This window comes from Lacerta agilis, chromosome 14 (assembly GCF_009819535.1).
Source record: "Lacerta agilis isolate rLacAgi1 chromosome 14, rLacAgi1.pri, whole genome shotgun sequence".
Classification (NCBI taxonomy): domain Eukaryota; kingdom Metazoa; phylum Chordata; class Lepidosauria; order Squamata; family Lacertidae; genus Lacerta; species Lacerta agilis.
The window spans coordinates 32,436,481-32,455,167 of record NC_046325.1 but is presented as its reverse complement, the minus strand read 5'-3'; the positions used below and the strand labels follow the sequence as shown (position 1 = coordinate 32,455,167).

General features: G+C 45.2%; 1 protein-coding gene across 1 annotated transcript in view; it reads left to right on the top strand.

Moving 5' to 3' along the window:
* The first annotated feature begins 4,708 nt into the window (after window positions 1-4,708).
* The window catches only part of ZNF652 (zinc finger protein 652), a 36,328-nt gene continuing 22,349 nt past the window's right edge, over window positions 4,709-18,687 (top strand). Inside the window, exon 1 of the mRNA XM_033170508.1 lies at window positions 4,709-4,903. The gene's annotated coding sequence lies outside the window, so the exon portion shown is untranslated. The remainder of the gene's footprint in view (window positions 4,904-18,687) is intronic.

Genomic DNA, 18,687 nt, shown 5'->3' with positions numbered 1-18,687 from the left:
ATTAATGCTAAGTTTCTAAATGTGTTTCATTCATGGGCCTCCTTATATTTCCACAGAAGCAGGTTTCTTTAAATTATATCCAACTACGTTCTCCTCAGAGCAAACCCCTTGAAATATTTGGGCCTACGTTAGTCCTCTCCATTCATTTCAGTGAATCTACTCTGAGGAGAACTAGCACTGGATGCAACTCACATAATTACATCCCTATTATTAGTTTATTAGGACACCGTTTCTAGAGTAGACTGTTCCAAAAACATTGTTTGACCCTCCTAATATTCTTCATACCTGGCTAAATATGGTACCTTCACATGCTGTGTTGTAAAGGCCTGTGAGATGGAAGGAGCAGAAGCACCTCTTACCCAGTTCTTTATGTTAAGACCATTGGAAGAAAAAGATGCCCTGCCCAGTGTTTTTTGAGACATGGCTATGCAATAAATGGAGGAGTTTGTATAGTATTAAGAACAAGGGCAGTAATGTAATTAAAGCTGGGTGCTGTTAACTGGCAGAGTCAACAGATGATTCCTGCCACAGGCCACCCACCCTTGTTAAATTCTGGGCTGGCACTCAGAGCAGCATGTAGCAGCTGGATCTAGCCACTCTTTAAATTTCCCACAATGCTCTGGGCCTAGCATTGCTCTGGGGCATTGTGGGAAATTAACGTGATGGCTAGAGTTAGCTGTCCAGCCCTGCTTTGCCACCGCAGCCGGGGCTCGCTCACTGCCAGAAGAGATGGCTTGCCAAAACACACTTTTCCCAAGGCCCCCTCAAATCTGCCTTGTAAGTGGAAACGTATGTTCAAAGTGTTGCATGGTCAATTTTGCACTGCCTGTTTTCACAAGGCTGTTTTGGCTGCCTACGGTGCCCCCACCTCCACCTTTGATCTCAATTTTCACATGAAAGGACATGTCACCTGGGCAGAGAAAGAAAGGAAAGTGCATAACAAACCCACACCTGTTCGCATACTGCAGCCACTTGCCAACACACAGAGCGACACGCCTGCCTCTCAGCTGCAGATCTTAATCGGGACCGTGATTTCCCTGTTGGCACTGGAGGCTGAAGATGCCTAATCTGCTTTCCACATAGATGCTCCCTAGCCCTCGGAATATTTCTCATGGCATTTTCTCCCGAGCATCCTGGCTGCAGTCCCAACAGATAATCTACCTTCCATATCCTCCCTGCGGTTTCACTTGGCAGCCGCTCCAAGCTTCAGTTCTTGCCGTGCGTTGCCGCATATACTTCGTCTTCCAAGAAGCAACTATCCCACTCGTCATTCCAATGTGCAGGAGGTGTGAGCGTTTCTTCACCTGCAAAAGTAGAAGCTGCAAGGCATTTGGAATGTGCTTTTGGGCAGCGGGTGGAGAACGTCTGCGTACCAACTCACCATGATGTGCCCTCTTTGCCTCTGGGGAACACAGAAAGCAGTCGTATACCAGGTCAGATATTCTTTTACCATCTAGTCCACTGTTGTCCAGGTGTAGCCACATGGTGCTCTCCAGGGGTATTGGATTCAACTCCTGCCAGTCCATCCAGAATGGCCTATGCAGGCATGTCCAAACTCCATTTCAGGAGCACGCTGGTGAGTTTAATCCGGCCCCTGTGGAATTTTTCCTGGGGTAAAATCCTTTAAAAAACCTTAACAACTTCAATCCTAAAAGAAGTCAAAGAAGCTCAACAACTCCACCCCTAAAACCTAACTTAGGTAGGCCCTGTGGTCGGCCCCCCAGCCCTTCGCTTCATCAAAGAAAGAAGTTTGGACACCACTGGCCCTATGGTCAGGGAAGATGGGAGTCACATTGGCTACCCCTGATCTACTTGTACAGCACTGGCTCTCCAGGGTTTGTAGGTATCCCAAGTAAGAATAAAAAAATAGTACTTAATTATTGTTGACAGTATTCAATACCAATATGGGGGCCAGGGGAGAGCAAAAGGGATTATATGAGAGGTAAACATTTCCAAAATATTTTGCTGTATTGTTTACATTCCACTTTTCCTCCAAGGAGCTCAATGTGTGTGGTTCTCCCCTCTCCACTTTATCTTCATAACAACCAGTGCTAATTTTCTAGGGGGGAAAGGTGCCAGAACTCGCCATGAATGCCTCCCTTGTTCTCTTATAATGGCAATGGTGTCCACCTGGAAGTGCCGGAACTGAGCTCTGGCAAGTTCTGGCTGAAAAAAAGCCCTGTGAGATAATTCAGTTGACAGTGACTGGCTCAGTTACCCAAAGAGCTTCATGAATGAAAGGGGATTCGTACACCAGTCTCTTAAATCCTAATCCGACGAACTAACCACGACACCATATTGACTATGAATACATCCATCGATGCTCAGGAAGGGAGAGCACAACCCTTTTTCCAGGGCCTGCCCTGACCCATTTGTCTTTTTTTATATTTGTGTTATTAGTCACTGGAGTTTGTTCACTAAAAAGTTTAAGCTGGCAATAATGATGATTATATAAAATCCTGCTTAAATATCAAACAAGTATATACAAATATCTTTGTTCTGCCATATGTAGGTCAACACAAAGTCTACTCAGTCAAAAGGTTTCCACATATATGGAATTCAGCCAGCAAGGGTTGTGCACATGCGTAATCTGCCACTGAAGATACTTTAAATCAAAGTTGTAATGATGATTGCTGGTGCCACAGTAGTTTTTGTCTATTGTTGGATGCCCATGGACCTGTTGGTTCCTGAGATGTTTTGGTCTACGTTTGAGGACTCGGCCTTTTAAAAAAATGCACTGATTCGGGTAACACTTTGGCATGATGGTTCTTGAGACACACCCAGTCACTGTTCGTGGAAATAATAATAATGAGGCGGAGAATAAAAGGCAGACTAGAAAGACATCAACCACCACCCAACGACCTTCAATAAAGCATCGTTCGTATGCTGCATACATTTCTACCTTGTATTTTTCAAACTGATTTTCCTGGTTTCTAGGTCCGCGAACCCTAACGATCCTGGTATTTATGTTGGGATAGACTAAAGCAGGCATAGGCAAACTCGCCCTCCAGATATTTTGGGACTACAACTTCGATCATCCCTGACCACTGGTCTTGTTAGTAGGGATGATGGGCGTTGTAGTCCCAAACATCTGGAGGACCGAGTTTGCCCATGAGTAGACTAAAATGAACGACAAGAATGCCCACTGGAATCACAGCTCTTTCTTATGGGAGCTTAGGATGCTGCTTGCACTGAGTAGAAGATAGTGGTCTATCTAGCTCACAGTCATCTATGCTCACCTGCAGTGATTATTCAGAATTGCAGACTGGATTATTTCCCTAGTTACCCCGGTGCTGAGGACTGAACCTGGGGGTTTTCTGCACACAACCAAGCACTCTACTTCCGTAGAGCAGTCATATAAAAAGGTCATTTGGAGAGCTCATTATTTAAGGGCCTTCGGATAGCTCCCATTGTTTCCGGTGGCAATGGGCATTCTCGTATTCATTTCCAAAGCATAAATTGGATTTGTTTTCTCCTCGCGGTAGCAACCACTGCTGCTTTTCTGGCTTCATTGTGTATATTCCAAATAGCTGGACTTTATCTCTAATTCTGAAATGTTATGAACTTTAATAGATAAGAGCGAGAGAGAGAGCACTTTAACTCGTATCAATGTTGTTGTTGTAATTATCCCCCCCGCCCCATGCTTTTAGCTGCTCTTACGTTTTTCTGTAGCTGTCTTGAGTTCCTGTCAGGGAAAACAGCGCAGTATAAATAAATAAATTTATTAACAAATTCCTAAAACATTGAACAACCTTCGCAAAAAGTAACTGAAGAGCGTGCATTTTCCGTGCACAGACTCTGGAGTACCTCCGTGCCTTCACACTTTCCAACAACCATCAGCAGCTGTAGTATTTATTAAAACCTTCCACAGAAATACGGGATTGTTTTTTTGTAATAAAAAAAATAAAAATAAAAAACCCGGATCGGTCTTAATGCACACAAACAGACAGACACAGAGAGACACGAAGGATAAGTTACTGTACATGGAAATGGCGGGATCCAGTATTATGTTTGCTATTGGCATATACTGTATATTTCAGTGAAACTAGCAAAATTTCTTAGCACGCATGCGCGGATGGCCCCCTCCTTCCCTCCCGCACGTTTTGTTTTGTTGGCCCTCGGCCCCGCCCCTTTCTCCCCCGTCTCACCTGAGGCGGTGAGCCGAGCGCGCGAGCGAGCGAGCGCGGAGACGTTGATTCCTACCACGCACGCGCCACCATCCAAGCCAGCCAGCGTTCGAGGGTGGAGGAAAAGTGACGGAACGGCCGCACTTCAGAAAGTGGCGCTCGCGCCCGGTCTCGCGCCTATTGCGCGCGCAAGGTTACGAGCTGGGCGAGGGGCGGGGCGGCGAACGGAGAAAAGGCGGGGGGGGGAGGGAAGCCGCCGCGCGTTCTCGCGCGAAGTCCTCCTCAGAAGACGACAACGACGACGCAAGCGCATTCGCTGTCTTCCTTTACGACGATGCCAGCCAGCCAGTCAAGCCAGCCAGCGACACTTAGGAAAAGCGAAGAGAGAGAGAGAGCGCGCGGGGCGGAGGAGGGGGGGAGGGTGTTGCGAGTGGAGCGGGCGGTGCAATCGCGAGGCTGAGTGTCTGACTGACTTGGTTGGCTACGGCGGCGGCCACGTAGCGCTGCGGCGGCCGCCGAGGGGAGGGCGAGCGACAGGGAGAGCTTCGGTGGAGCAGCCGCTGGAGGCGGTGGGGCCTAGGCCTGGTCCTGAGGCGGCGGCGGCGGCGGACGAGGAGGGGGCTCGAGCGCAGGGGGAGGGCAGGAAGGAAAGAGGGCCCTGGCCGCCCCTACCTTCCCCCCTCCCCTGCCTAGGCATGGACCGCGGAGGAGGAGGAGGAGGCGGAGCGGCGGCGGAGGAGCAGCGACGGTGGCAGCCCAGGAGAGTCCCGGCCTGGGTGAGTCCCGTGGAGGGAGAGGCCCTCCGGCTAGGGAAAAGGCAGGCCCAGCTCCTCTTGCTCGGCTCCACAGCCTCTCTCTTCTTCTTTGCTTAGTTTTGGTAACGTGCCTCCCGCTTCGAAGTGCCAACGAGGCCCGGCTGTGGAGCGTCTGGGAGGGCGAGCGTGCACCTGAGCATGTGCAGAGTGCTCTTGCTTGCTTGGGATCTGGACGCTTGAGATAGTGTCAGTGGGGGGCGTGTCGGAGGCTTTGGCTTTGCGTTTCTTCCTTGAAACTGGCAACCTTTTTTGACCACGGATGAGAAAAGGGGAGAGATTTCGTGGGCCGAGTTTTGTGGGCATGGGGTGGGGGGGGGGGGAAGGCTCAGTTGGTCGAAGGGTTGAAAGTTGAAGGCTGTGTGTGGGTTTTGGAAAGTTGAGGTGGAAGGTGCTTCAGCAGAGAAGTTGGCATAGAAGGGAACATTTAGTTTGGCATCACTTTAAAGGTTTGGTGTGGTTGGAGGAGGAAGTTGTGCTGCCTACTGAGAATACTCCGATGTTGGGAATATCTCCGTTTAATGCGGACCTTGGGAATTGGTGGAAGGGAAGCAGCGTTAGAGACTCCTTGCACCCTCGGGTGTTCTGTTACTTTAGGTCCACAAAATACAGTAGCAGAAAAGGTTAAAAAAAAAAGTTATTTCCACTACTGAAGTAGAAATTTTATCATTTCCCACACATAGTGTTCCTTCTTTTCCAAACCACTGCTATTTGAAGTTTGATATTTGATATGGTTAAAATCAGGGCTGTAAAAATCCCAGATTCCGATGACCAAACTCCTCATCTGCAAATAAACTAAAGGTGTCTAATGTTTGTAAATAGACTTAACTTCAAGTGCATGGTTGGAGCAGGCAGATCATGTGTTGTCACACTATTTTCATAAAAGCTTAAAGGGAACGGGACAGAGCAGCGCACGGAAACGCCGTTTACCTTCCCACCGGAGCGGTACCTATTTATCTACTTGCACTTCGTGCTTTTCGAACTGCTAGGTTGGCAGGAGCAGGGACTGAGCATCGGGGAGCTCACCCCGTCGCAGGGATTCGAACTGCCGACCTTCTGATTGGCAAACCATAGGCTCTGTGGTTTAACCCACAGCGCCACCCGCTTACCTTGGAGTATATCTTTGGATGATGCTATGGTAATCCTATTTAAAATCTCACTTTGTAGGGGAAAAAAGTTGCACATTTGTTTCAGACATCGTCGTTTATATACTCCCTACTCTTAATGCTCCTCTGGTGATAGATTGGAGAATTGTTAGGCTTCTATACAGCAGAGATTGGAGAGTGTTACTATTGCTCTTTCTCACAAGGATACCAATGGGAGAATTCCGGGCTTTGTGGTGGAGAGCAACGTAATGGTTCCTGAAGTAAAGCAGAAGAGACAAATGGGATAGTTTTCATTCAGGTGAAATAGGATTCATAAGAAAATAGATGCAAATCTACTCTCCTTCACATTGCGCCTGATGTGAGAATTAGGTAGGTTCATGTAAGCTAGTCTCTGAGTGGCAGTGGTTGCTGAAGTGTGTGTGTGTGTGTGTGTGTGTGTCGTGGAGTTATTCTGTACTCCAGATAAAAGTTTGTGCAACTAGGAAAACAATTGGAGCTGTTTTCATGATGGATGGGGTTTACAGCTTTTGGGATGATGAAGATGGAGAAGGGATCTACTCAGAACCTTCTCGAGTGATGCAGTTAAATGTATGCCCTACAGAGATTGTTGCACCAACTGAAAATAGGAAGAGATGTGATCAAATCCAAACCCCTTCTTCTTGTGCCCCCTCCACATGGCTCCCTGTTTGTGGAATGCTGTCACCGGGGAGGCTCACCTGGCATCTTTATTACATATCTTTAGGCGCCAGGCAAAAGTATTTCTTATAATCGGGTCTTTGGCTGATTGAACATTCTATGTAGCCTTTTAAATTGGCTTGTGTTAGTTTTTGTTCTGTTCTGTATTTTTTGTTATCATTTTGTATTTGTATGTTGTGATCTTCAGATGAAGGGAAGTATACAAATAATAAAAGATGATGATGTTCCTAAACAGTTGTGGGCCATATCATAGAACTGAATCATAGAATTGTAGTGTTGGAAGGGACCCTGAGGATCATCTAGTACAACTCGCTACAATGCAGGAATATGCAGCTGCCTCATGTTGGGATCGAACCTGCAACCTTGTCATTTTCAGCACTACACTATTCAGGCTAGATATATATTGGGAAGCCTTAGAATCAAGTTTGTTTTGCTAGGTGTAACTGGCTAATGGTAACAGCTGGCAAAAAGGGTTAATGAGGGAAAGAGGAGGGTGTAGAGTTGTGTATGTGTATACAGGGTTGCATGACAACCCAACTCAGATGGGCATGTTCTTTCTGCCCTTTACCCCCTACTCTTTATGCAGTATATGGTCACCTAGCAGATAGAATCTATTATGCTATCCCAGTTTGGATCCTTCAGCTAAATATCCATTTTACAGCACTTTAAATGTATGGAAAAAATCAGTACAACTTAACAGGAAGGTGCAGGGATCACTGGATCTTGACTGTTTTCACACACGAATACTGTAGAATTCTATCAGTTATATTTTATCTGCACAATCAGAATGAATTTCAGAAACAAAATGCTTTTTCTGTGCAGCCTGAGCAGGAGCATTGGACAATGTTATAGTTAATAGTTGCCACTTGCATTCACACTCCCTGCTCACAGTTGTGAAGAATATTCTTCCATTGTGAATGGTCTGTGTCACCATTAGGAAAAGAGGTAGGAAGAGTCCAGCATATACGGTATGTGGACTGTCCCTGGATCAAGGGACTTTTCTTCTTTAAGTTCTCAGAGCTTTTAACCTTGCTCAAGGTTGTCATCTGAACTAGCCAGATGCTTAACTGAGAATCAATCACAGTCAGTCCATCCTTTGAAAATTAAGACTTTAGAGCTGTCTTGCACCGAAACGGCAAGTAGACATTCAGTTTTGGTGATCGTAACCTTGGTTTAAGGAGTCATTTTGCACCTATCTTATATATGAGAGTTTCTAACACTAGTAGGTAGTGTGCTGCCTTGGGAGAAGTGGAAGTAAAATAAAATTCGTTGGGTAGCAGCTGTTTTCTGTGTCATGGATGTATTGGGGGGGGAGCAATGATAGGGGGATAATCCAGAATTAGCAGAAAATTATGCCAGCATCTGGATGTTGGCACTAGATATTTCAGCTGCTGCACCTGTGGTAAGTGCTTATTTCCTAGCATACTGGCCCAGGGAATAATTGTACTGACTGCATTGTAGCTGCTTCAGTTTGAGCAATGGGAGGGGAAGAAAGGCTGCACTTGCTGTAATACCTTGTGATTTAAAGTAATCCTACAAAAGTTAGAGTGTACATTGGCTCTTTGAGGGTGACTTGTATTTACTGAAATGCGTTCTGTAAAGGCGTGCAGGATTTAAAAATAACAATAGCCTAATTTGTGTAGGAAATTTTTGCAATGTTGTATTTGCAAATAGAATTCTCTATTTTAGCCTTTTTATTAAAAACAAAAAAAACACTTTGAGGAAACAGAGCTAAATCTTTGAAACAGCCACGCTTGCTTAATATTGTATTTGCAGTTGGCATCCATTCACTGATACTAATCAACTTACGAAATGGAATTTTTTCCACCAAAAAATAAAGTGCTGGGAAGATTTCCTCTTCATATGACTGCTGCTTTAGCGGAAGCATTCATGAGCTGGAGTGAAATAGGATTGTACTTGGTAGGTGTGGCTACTTCAATCAGAACAGGTGTGGATGGGATGAAAAACTTTTTTCCAGTGTTTCTTCTAGATCTGGAATATGGTGGGATTTTTTGATGGTGCAAGTACTGGGGGGCTGTATATGTGCTTTTGTTATTAGGCATGCTGATAACACTCAGACACTCCTGGGGAAACCAATAGTACAGTGACAGGTAGGTAGCCGTGTTGGTCTGCCACAGTCAAAACAAAATAAATAAAAAATTCCTTCCAGTAGTACCTTAGAGACCAACTAAGTTTGTTCTTGGTATGAGCTTTCTTTGTGCATGCATTTCACAAAGAAAGCTCATACCAAGAACAAACTTAGTTGGTCTCTAAGGTGCTACTGGAAGGAATTTTTTATTTTATTTTTGTTTTTTGGCAATAGTACAGTGTGCATGTCTGGGATTGTTTTCAACAGGACTGTGTTCAACTTTCAGTCCTGGGGAAGTTTTGGCAGTGTCCATATTCAGACTAGTGATTATGCTTTGAGATAATGTTTTCCTTTAATCCTGTTGTGGTGTTCTATTTGCACAAAACAATGGTTTAAAATGAGATACATGGGATGGTTCTGTGTATTAAATTTCCATGATATGCTGAGTGTCATTCCTCTCCTCTCCTCTCCTCTCCTCTCCTCTCCTCTCCTCCCTCCCTAGGGTGTCCTTAATTGTTCCAGGACTGGCGGTGGTGTATATTTGATTATTGCAAGAATTGAATAGCAGCTTGTGTTGATTTGTGACTAGCCTGTCATTTGACTTGTCCTCTGCATTCACTCTGGCAATACTATTTACAGCCAACATTATGCTAGTGTTTGTTGACTCGTATGGAAAATGAATGTGCACTACATTATGATGAGTTCATCTTGATAGCATGCGACGGAAGTCAAAGTAGCTTATAAAAGTAATGGTTACGCTGCAGCATGCAGTTATGTGCATGCAGATTTTATTCACTTTAACTGTGCATTGTTTTGCATCTCATATCTCTAACCTAGAGAAACATAGGAGCAGCAGAAGGCACAGTATAGTTACTATTCTTATTTATTAAGAATATTTATATCCCACCTTTCCAGCTGAATATTGATCAATGTGCCTAACAATCAAAATGAAAATGATAGCTATGATTCTATGTTGCTGTTGAGTGAATCAGTCCCTTGTCTTCTCTTCTGTAACAGACCCAAGGTTTACATGATTAGTAAAAGAGGCAAGGTTCTTGTGAACTGGCTCAAAAGCATGCTAGCACCTCCAGGAATCTCTTTCTCTATTCCATTAGTCCTTCCTTTCATTATTTACAGGTGCCAGTTAAGACAGTCCTTTTTAACTTACACAAAACAGGCAGGGTGATGATGATACTTCACAAACTTTTTTAAATTCCAGTTGTCATAGGGCTGAAGCTTATCAATTATTTTACTGTGCAATGTTTTGTGGAAAGTGATTCATAAACAGAATCAAAATGTAGTTTAAATGCAGCTGACATAAATACTATAAATTATTGATAGTGTATATTTTTTACTTTGGAGATTAAACAACTAGGGACTGGCAAGAACTCCTCTTGCCTTTGCATCATCTCCCACTTCCCCTATTTCTAGTGTGGAGATTCTAGTGTGCTCAATAACCTCAATCCTAAAAAAAGCTCAACAACTTTGGTTGGCCCTCACACACATTCACTTCATCAAATCTGGCCCTCTTTGAAAAAAGTTTGGGCACTCCTTTCCTATGCGATCCACACATTCATAAGCCTATATCAGTATGGATTAAAAATAGATTTTTGTAAATAATAATAAAAAATCAATGGTAGTTTTGTAACAATCAAAGAGTGGCAAATTAAAATGAAATCTGAACTTTTTTACAAGCAAATGCTTAAGTCTATAGTTTATATTTTCTTAATTTTATCATGACTGTTAACTGATTAAATGAAACTAGTTTTCTGTGCATAAAAAGAACTCTGGGGAAAGAGATCCCCTTTCTGAGGTTGATCATTATATATTGCACCCTAAATAATATGTTACCTGTTATTGATGTATTTCTGTTGGGTCCAAGTTATTGCTAAGCATTAGGGTCCATGAGGTGCCATGGTATAAGCTACTTGGTCTGCCTTCAAAGCCCATATGGGCAGTCTGGTACTCCTGTAGAATTTCAATGGTTGTAATCCTTGTATGACCACACTTAAAATACTGTGAATAGTTTGGGTGCCCAATCTTCATGAGGATATTGTAGAGCTGGAAAGGGTTCAAGAAAGGGAAATTGAAATTATCATTGAGCTGGAACATCTTCTCGATGAAGGAAGAATACAACTTTAGAGGCCTTTTAGTGCAAAGGCAGGGCATGAAAAGAGGTTTATAAAATTTTGTGTGATCTGAAGAAAAGTTTGTAACTCATTACCAGAATTTGGATGGTCATGATATTCAAGGAAATTAATTGATAAAGTTTGCTGCTACCAGATGTGTTAACAGCCACGAGCTTAGGTAACTTTTAGAGGAGATAATGGAGGATAAGTTTATCAGTGACTAATACTGTCATGACGGCTTTATGGAATTTCTTAAGTTTGAATACTTTAATACAGAGCTTTCCTAACTTTTCATGTTGGTGACATACTTCTTAGAGATGCATCATTTCGCGACACAGTAATTCAGTTTTACTAGCAAACCAGAGGTTAAACTAACCACTTTCCAGCCCTGGGAGGAGCGCAGGGAACATTCACACAACACACCTACACCAGGGGCGTCGCTGGGGAGGGGCGGTGGGGGCGGGACGCCCCCAGTGACAGGGTGAGCAGCGGCGGGTGGGGGTGTCAAGCGGCGGCCCCTCCCGCCACTCCCACGCGCCGCCGCTCCCTCCGTCACCCCCGGAGCAGCAGCACATGGCTTCTGCCGCTTTTTTTCGGCGGGGGGGGGCGACCCGCGAAGGGGGTTGTCACCCCCTCCTCGCTGGTCACCCCCCCCGCGCCGAAAAAACCGCGGGAGGGCGGGCGGGGAAAGCCTGGAAAGGAAGCAGAGCAGGCGCGTTTAAGCGCCGCTCTGCTTCTTTTTCCGCTTTCCCGCCGCTTTTTTTCGGCGGTGGGGGGCGACCAGCGAGGTGGGGGTCACCCGTCACCCCCTCCTCGCTGGTCACCACCCCCCCGCCGAAAAAACCGCGGGGGGGGGGCGGGGAAAGCCTGGAAAGGAAGCAGAGCAGGCGCGTTTAAGCGCCGCTCTGCTTCTTTTTCCGCTTTCCACCGCTTTTTTTTCGGCGGGGGGGGCGACCAGCGAGGTGGGGGTCACCCTGGTCACCCCCTCCTCGCTGGTCACCACCACCCCCCCGCCGAAAAAAACCGCGGGGGGGGGCCGGGGAAAGCCTGGAAAGGAAGCAGAGCAGGCGCGTTTAAGCGCCGCTCTGCTTCTTTTTCCGCTTTCCGCCGCTTTTTTCGGCGGGGGGGGGCCGACCAGCGAGGTGGGGGTCACCCGTCACTCCCTCCTCGCTGGTCACCACCCCCCCGCCGAAAAAACCGCGGGGGGGGGCGGGGAAAGCCTGGAAAGGAAGCAGAGCAGGCGCGTTTAAGCGCCGCTCTGCTTCTTTTTCCGCTTTCCGCCGCTTTTTTTCGGCGGGGGGGGCAACCAGCGAGGTGGGGGTCACCCGTCACCCCCTCCTCGCTGGTCACCACCCCCCCCGCCGAAAAAACCGCGGGGGGGGGCGGGGAAAGCCTGGAAAGGAAGCAGAGCAGGCGCGTTTAAGCGCCGCTCTGCTTCTTTTTCCGCTTTCCACCGCTTTTTTTCGGCGGGGGGGGGGCGACCAGCGAGGTGGGGGTCACCCGTCACCCCCTCCTCGCTGGTCACCACCCCCCCCCGCCGAAAAAAAAGCCTCGGAAAGGGGGAAATCCCCCCTTTCTGTATACACGTGCGTCGTGACGTCATGATGACGTCACGGCGCGCGCGTCGTGCCCCTCCCCCAGGGGGTGCCTCTGCGCTGCCGCCGCCCCCAGCAGCGCAGAGGCTAGCGACGCCACTGACCTACACACTGCAGCCGACACACTAACGTGTCATGACACACAGTTTGGAAAGCTCTGCTTTACTAGATGCTTTGTTCGTATGATCATGTAAAGGCTCTTACATACAACCAGAGCTTCTCATTGTGTGAGGTTCTGTTGAATTTTAGCTGGAATAGTATCAGTTGTTGGTATCCTTGCTTGTTTGGAAAATCTGTGCACAAGCACATTCACCTTTCTTTTCAGCCCCTATCAGACTTCCAGTTTTGCCTGGCATCTCCACCCTGTTCTCCTACTGCCCACTTTACATATAAGGTTATGAACCTATTCTTTTCCAGGTGTTCCTTTGTATGCATTCTCTCACTGCATTTGTGTGCATGCAGCCATTCATGTTACACTTACTGGTACGTAGATGGGGCAGAAGAATCAATTCATTTCTCAGCTGGGGTGAAAACAAATAGTCATCCTAGCAGTTGTCAGTAAGTGTTGAACTAATTGTTGAAGTGCTGACAGTTATTTTTGAAACACACACAACTTATTTTCAACACAAAAAGTAACTTCCTCTCCTCCCAATTTACAAATGGACTATAAGTAGAAATTTATGGTCCCTTGGGAAAATCACCTGAAAAAAATATAACTTTGAAATTGCTTGATTTGTCTGGTATTTTGTTACAAATTTTTATCAAGCAATGCATTTTTAGAAATGGGAGAAAAATCAATAGAATATTATATGACATTAGGAAAAAGCTGAAATCTGCAGCCTGTTCAAATTATACATACACAGCAATCATTTTCCATAATTTTTTTTTAAACAGAATTTATTAACATTTTCATAATATAACACAAACCCAACCCCACACCTACAAATACAAAAACAAATACAAATACACATAAAGTCAGGATTCTTCTTCTTATTTGTAACCTTACAAAGAAAAAAATTTCTAGTTCTGAATCTTGACGCTTGACTTCCCCCGCCTTTTCACCTTCGGTTTTAATTCAATATACTATTTCCTTAACAACTTTTCTCTGTAAAAAATTTAACTTTACTTAAAAAAAAAAAAGAAAACATACTTATCTCAATCTTTGCATTATACCTTAAATCGTAACCAAATATTCTTATAGCTAAACTTATTTCTTCTGTCCTTTATCATGCTGCTTTTAACTTAAAATTCAATATCTCCTTACTTATTTAAAATAAACTTATCATTAACAGACTTCACACTCCGACTTCGGATACCATGGCAGACCATTTAGATTATACATTTAATTCTTCAACCCACTCCCCCTCTGTCCATTGTCTTTTCCTATCTTTCTCCAGCGCCAAATCTCCCATTGTCTTCCTCCAAGTGTCCACAGATCCAGGCTGCATCCACAGCAAACCCCGCATCGAGCCTCAGGGCGTTTCTCATCTGCATTCTGGGCTCCTCCGTTTCTTTTGCTTCTTCTTCTTGTAAAAATTCTAATTCCATGTCCCTTGCCCCCGAGCTGCCACCTCGGGGTCTGGATATTGTAAGTTTTCCCATTTCCAGTTGCTTTTCCCGGATTTGCCCAGCCATCTCAGACCATCTTTCAAACGCCCCTCCCAGCTCTTTGCCAAGGCATGATTCCATTGTGTAGAACTTTTGAAAAGCCTCCTCTGTGGAAAGTAGATCTTTTTTATGAATAATTCCACTCAAGACTTGTAGTTTCCGATTAAGCAGTTCCATCTGCAAAATAGTGAGCTTTTCCTCATCCTTTAAATATGAGTTCGATGCCAGTGTGAGCGCGAAGTCCAGCATTTTGAGAGAGAGGGTGAGTGTCAGATTTCAGTTCCTGTCTCTTCCTTCCTTTGTTTCAAATTTTTCCTACGACACACCAAGTCGCCGCCATTTCTCCGAAGCAGGAGTATAAAGACCAAGACTTCAAGCGGAGATATTTTTCCCCCAGTTAACCCCCGAAGGGAGATCTCAACAGACTCAGTTTTCAAATTCCAAATACTTTCTATTGATTGTTGTGGCAGCAGTCACTTAAAGAGTTAATTTCTTTCACCAGCCGAAGGGAGGGAGGCGGGCTGCCTTTCTTCTTTCCCCCAGAGCATTCCAGGAAAACAAAGAGTCAATCAATTACTCACAGCCTCTGGGTTCTTATCAGCTCCTTAATGACAGGTAGAACTTAGACGCTCATCACAGGCTTAGCCGCCGCAATTCCATCCCGGTTGGGGCATGTCCCCTATAGCCCGGCTCCGTCGTCCCTTCACCCCCACTCCCCCTTTACAGGGGGTGCGGGGGAAGGGTTCGGAGCCACAACGGGCACAGCCGGGGAGCCCAGGGAGCGGGACGCTCTTCCCGCTCCCCAACCGGAGCCCCGCTATGCGGCTGCAGGGCTCCTAACCCCCGGAATGAACTGGGTGCTTCGCAGCCGAAGCATCCCACGACCACCCATAATGGCGTCCGCAGCCGGAAGTCATTATTTTCCATAATTTTCATTCTGTTAGCCATGGAAAGGTAAAAAGGTGAAACCTCACATCCAACCACTAGAAACCTCATTCAGCCACCCTTCTGGCTTCTACAATGTCAGTCATATTTCAAGCATATTTATGCAACCCCAAGGGCTCAGAACTTGTTTTTTTTCCATGAAAGATGAGATTCTCAAGAAACTGAACTCTTACGTTTGGAAAGATGGTTCATGGAAACATGATAGCAGCTTAGTAAAATGTTCTGTGTGCCGACAATTCTTTTAATGTTCAGACTGAAGCCTCTCTAAGGCTTTGCTGCTCAGTATGAGAAGGTTAGGAGTGGAGCAGGCAAGAATGGATTGGAGGGGAGCTTGCCACTCCCCCTTTCACATGTCATCCCTGTACATGTTCTTTTCAATGCACGAATAGCATTTCAGGTTTCTGTGTTAGTTTGGTCTATTTATACATCACTGTAGATGGATTTTGCGTCTTTTTGAACTTTAGTTCAAAACTGACTTACTGAAATTTGTCATGTCTTCAATAGGCCTACTTTCAGATTCATACTACCTTTTTCATCTATTGTTCCAATGTGGCATTCCATGCTTTTATAGTGAGGAGCACAGTGCTGTTAGGGTAGAAGATTGAAAGCTTTCACTTTTGTTTTTTGAATAAATCAGTTTCCTGATAAACAAGCTTTCATCTTTCTTCCTTCACATGTGGAAAAGGAAGAGATAGAGCACATGTGCCAGATCAACACAGCTCATTCTTATAATGCTGAACGATAAATTAATGAACAGTGACTGAGATTTGTTTCCTTTAATGTTTACTTGGGCTGTGTACACACCATACATTTGAAGCACACTTGGACCACACCCTCCCCCCCCCCAGTGCTAAAAAAAATCCTGGAAGTTTGGTCTTCACAGAGGTACAATTCCCAGCACCTGCAAACTACAGTTCCATGGTTCTTTGACTGAGTGTGCTCTGAAGGCATGGTGTGTATGCAGCCTTGGTGAAGAATGTCAGTCTTTGTCTTAAGGTGTTTTGTTAATATAAAAAAAACAGTTTATAATAAAAAGCATAACTATAGTCAGTAGGAATTGTTTCTTCACAACCTGTTTTCGGTCCCTGTTCTACTCTAATCTTTTGTATAAAGCATTTGCTGAGGTCTGGCTTAAATGTTTTATCACCTGCCTGATAGATTTTTATTAGGATATTGTGGGTCCTTCATGAAACAGTATACAGTATTAGACTTGTTTTAACTATTCCTTTTCTGTACAGTTGCATTAATATGACTATGGCAGACCAACATGGCTACCTACCTGTAACTATTAATATGACTGTCATTGCACCCTCCGTTTTAGCAGGAGAATCATAGGCCTTCTCTGCTTGGCACAGCTGCAGAACATTCAAATGCATTGGGGGGAATACATTAAAACCAGTTTTTTAAATGATTGTATCACTTGAGCTATTTCATGTGTTAGATCTGTAAAATATTTTGATGCATGACTGGAAATGAATTTGTAAAATGGTGGAACTGGGTTTGGTTTGGTGTGACATGAGCTTAGCTTACATAAATTATTCATCTTATATTTTTCATGAGGTATACACAACTTGATTGCAGTAAGAATGGAAAGGAGACCATACAGATGAGCAGTACCTGGGTGAGAGAGCCAGTGTGGTGTAGTGGTTAAGAGTGGTAGACTCGTAATCTGGGGAACCGGGTTCGCGTCTCCACTCCTCCACATGCAGCTGCTGGGTGACCTTGGGCTAGTCACACTTCTTTGAAGTCTCTCAGCCCCACTCACCTCACAGAGTGTTTGTTGTGAGGGAGGAAGGCAAAGGAGAATGTTAGCCGCTTTGAGACTCCTTTGGATAGTGATAAAGCGGGATATCAAATCCAAACTCTTCTTCTTCTTCTTCTGGGTGATGACTTGGTCCCATCTGCCCATCTCATCCAATTTTGCCTCATCTTCTATTTTCTTTGTTGCCTGCATCCTGCCTCTCACTGTTCCTTGTTCTCTATTCTCTTATCTTAGGTGTCTGACTCTTTCTGCTTTTCTCTTCAGTCAACTTCTGCTATTACTTTATTCAAGGAACAGGGGGAGTGGTATTCTTGTGACAGTGGCTGCTATTGTACCAATTCTTACCATTGTCTGAGACCTCAGTGCCCCTTTATTTGCATACATTGTTTGTTAGGCATGCAAGGAGTTGATAGTTGGGAACTGGTGCAATGGTTGACAATTGTTACAATCATTTTCCTTTTTCTTCGAAAGCAGAGTACTATACTGTTTTATTCCTTTCTGCAGTTCTCAAAGTGAAGGGTACTTGGGGAGCTTCCAAATGAAAGGATGGTGGTTCCCCAAACACCTTTTATTACCTTCCCTGCCACTTAACTTCAACTTGGATTTGCTCCTGCCCATCAAATGGCAGGGAATGTGTATGGAAATGTTGCCAAATATGTGGAAGAAGCAGCTATTTTGGGGTAAGTGAGAGCCTCCACTAATTTTCACAGCTGACTTTCCTAGAGACTTATTTCTGGCTTCTATCCCCTGCTTTTTCCCCTCTCATCTGTTAGGCACCTCCTCTGTACCTTTACATCAGGCCCTTGCCTCCTTTCTGTTTTACCCTATTCAGGTGTAACTGTTCTTTGTAATGCAAGGATACATTAGCAATGCATCCTTGAAATGTGCATTGAAATACAGTGGTACCTTGGTTCTTGAATTTAATCCGTTCCAGAAGTCCATTCCAAAACCAAAACATTCCAAAACCAAGGCGCGCTTTCCCATAGAAAGTAATGCAAAACGGATTAATCTGTTCCAGGTTGTTGAAAAACTACCCCTAAAGCACATCTCTCCACCGCCCCAATCAGCGCTCTCTCTCTCTCTCTCTCACACACACACACACACACACACACAAAAGTCAAAGCAGCTGGGCTGTAGAGCGCTGCTGGGACACTTCTCCCCACCTCCCCAATCAGTGTGATCTTTCGATCTCTCCCGGCTGCAGAGTGCTGCCAGGACACTTCTCCCCACCGCCCCAATCAGCGCAATCTTTCTATCTCTCTCTCGTCAAAGCGGCTGGGCTGCAGAGTGCTGCCGGGACGCTTCTCCCCACCTCCCCAATCAGAGCGATCTTTCGATCTCTCTCTCGTCAAAGCGGCTGGGGTGCAGAGCGCTGCTGGGACACTTCCCCCCACCGCCCCAATCAGCGTAATCTTTCAGTCTCTCTCTTGTCAAAACGGCTGAGCTGCAGAGCGCTTTCAGGACGCTTCTCCTCACCTCCCCAATCAGTGCAATCTCTCTAAAAACAGAAGCGCAACACTAAAAACGGAAGCTCAGGACACATTTGACTTCCCAAAAAAAATTGAGAACCGGAACGCTCACTTCCGGGTTTGTGACGTTCGGGTTCTAACTTGTTCGTGAACTAGGCTGTTCGAGAACCAAGGTACCACTGTATAGCTGAGAGAGACTGCATCTGAGTGAGTGAATGTTGGTCTCAACTTCCTTTCCCTTTGCTTCAACTTCCTTTAAGTCTCTGCTTCCTACAGGTTTATCACTTTTTTCTGAAATATATCCTAAGTCAGGAGTGGGGAACCTCCAGCCTGCAGATCACAAGTTGCC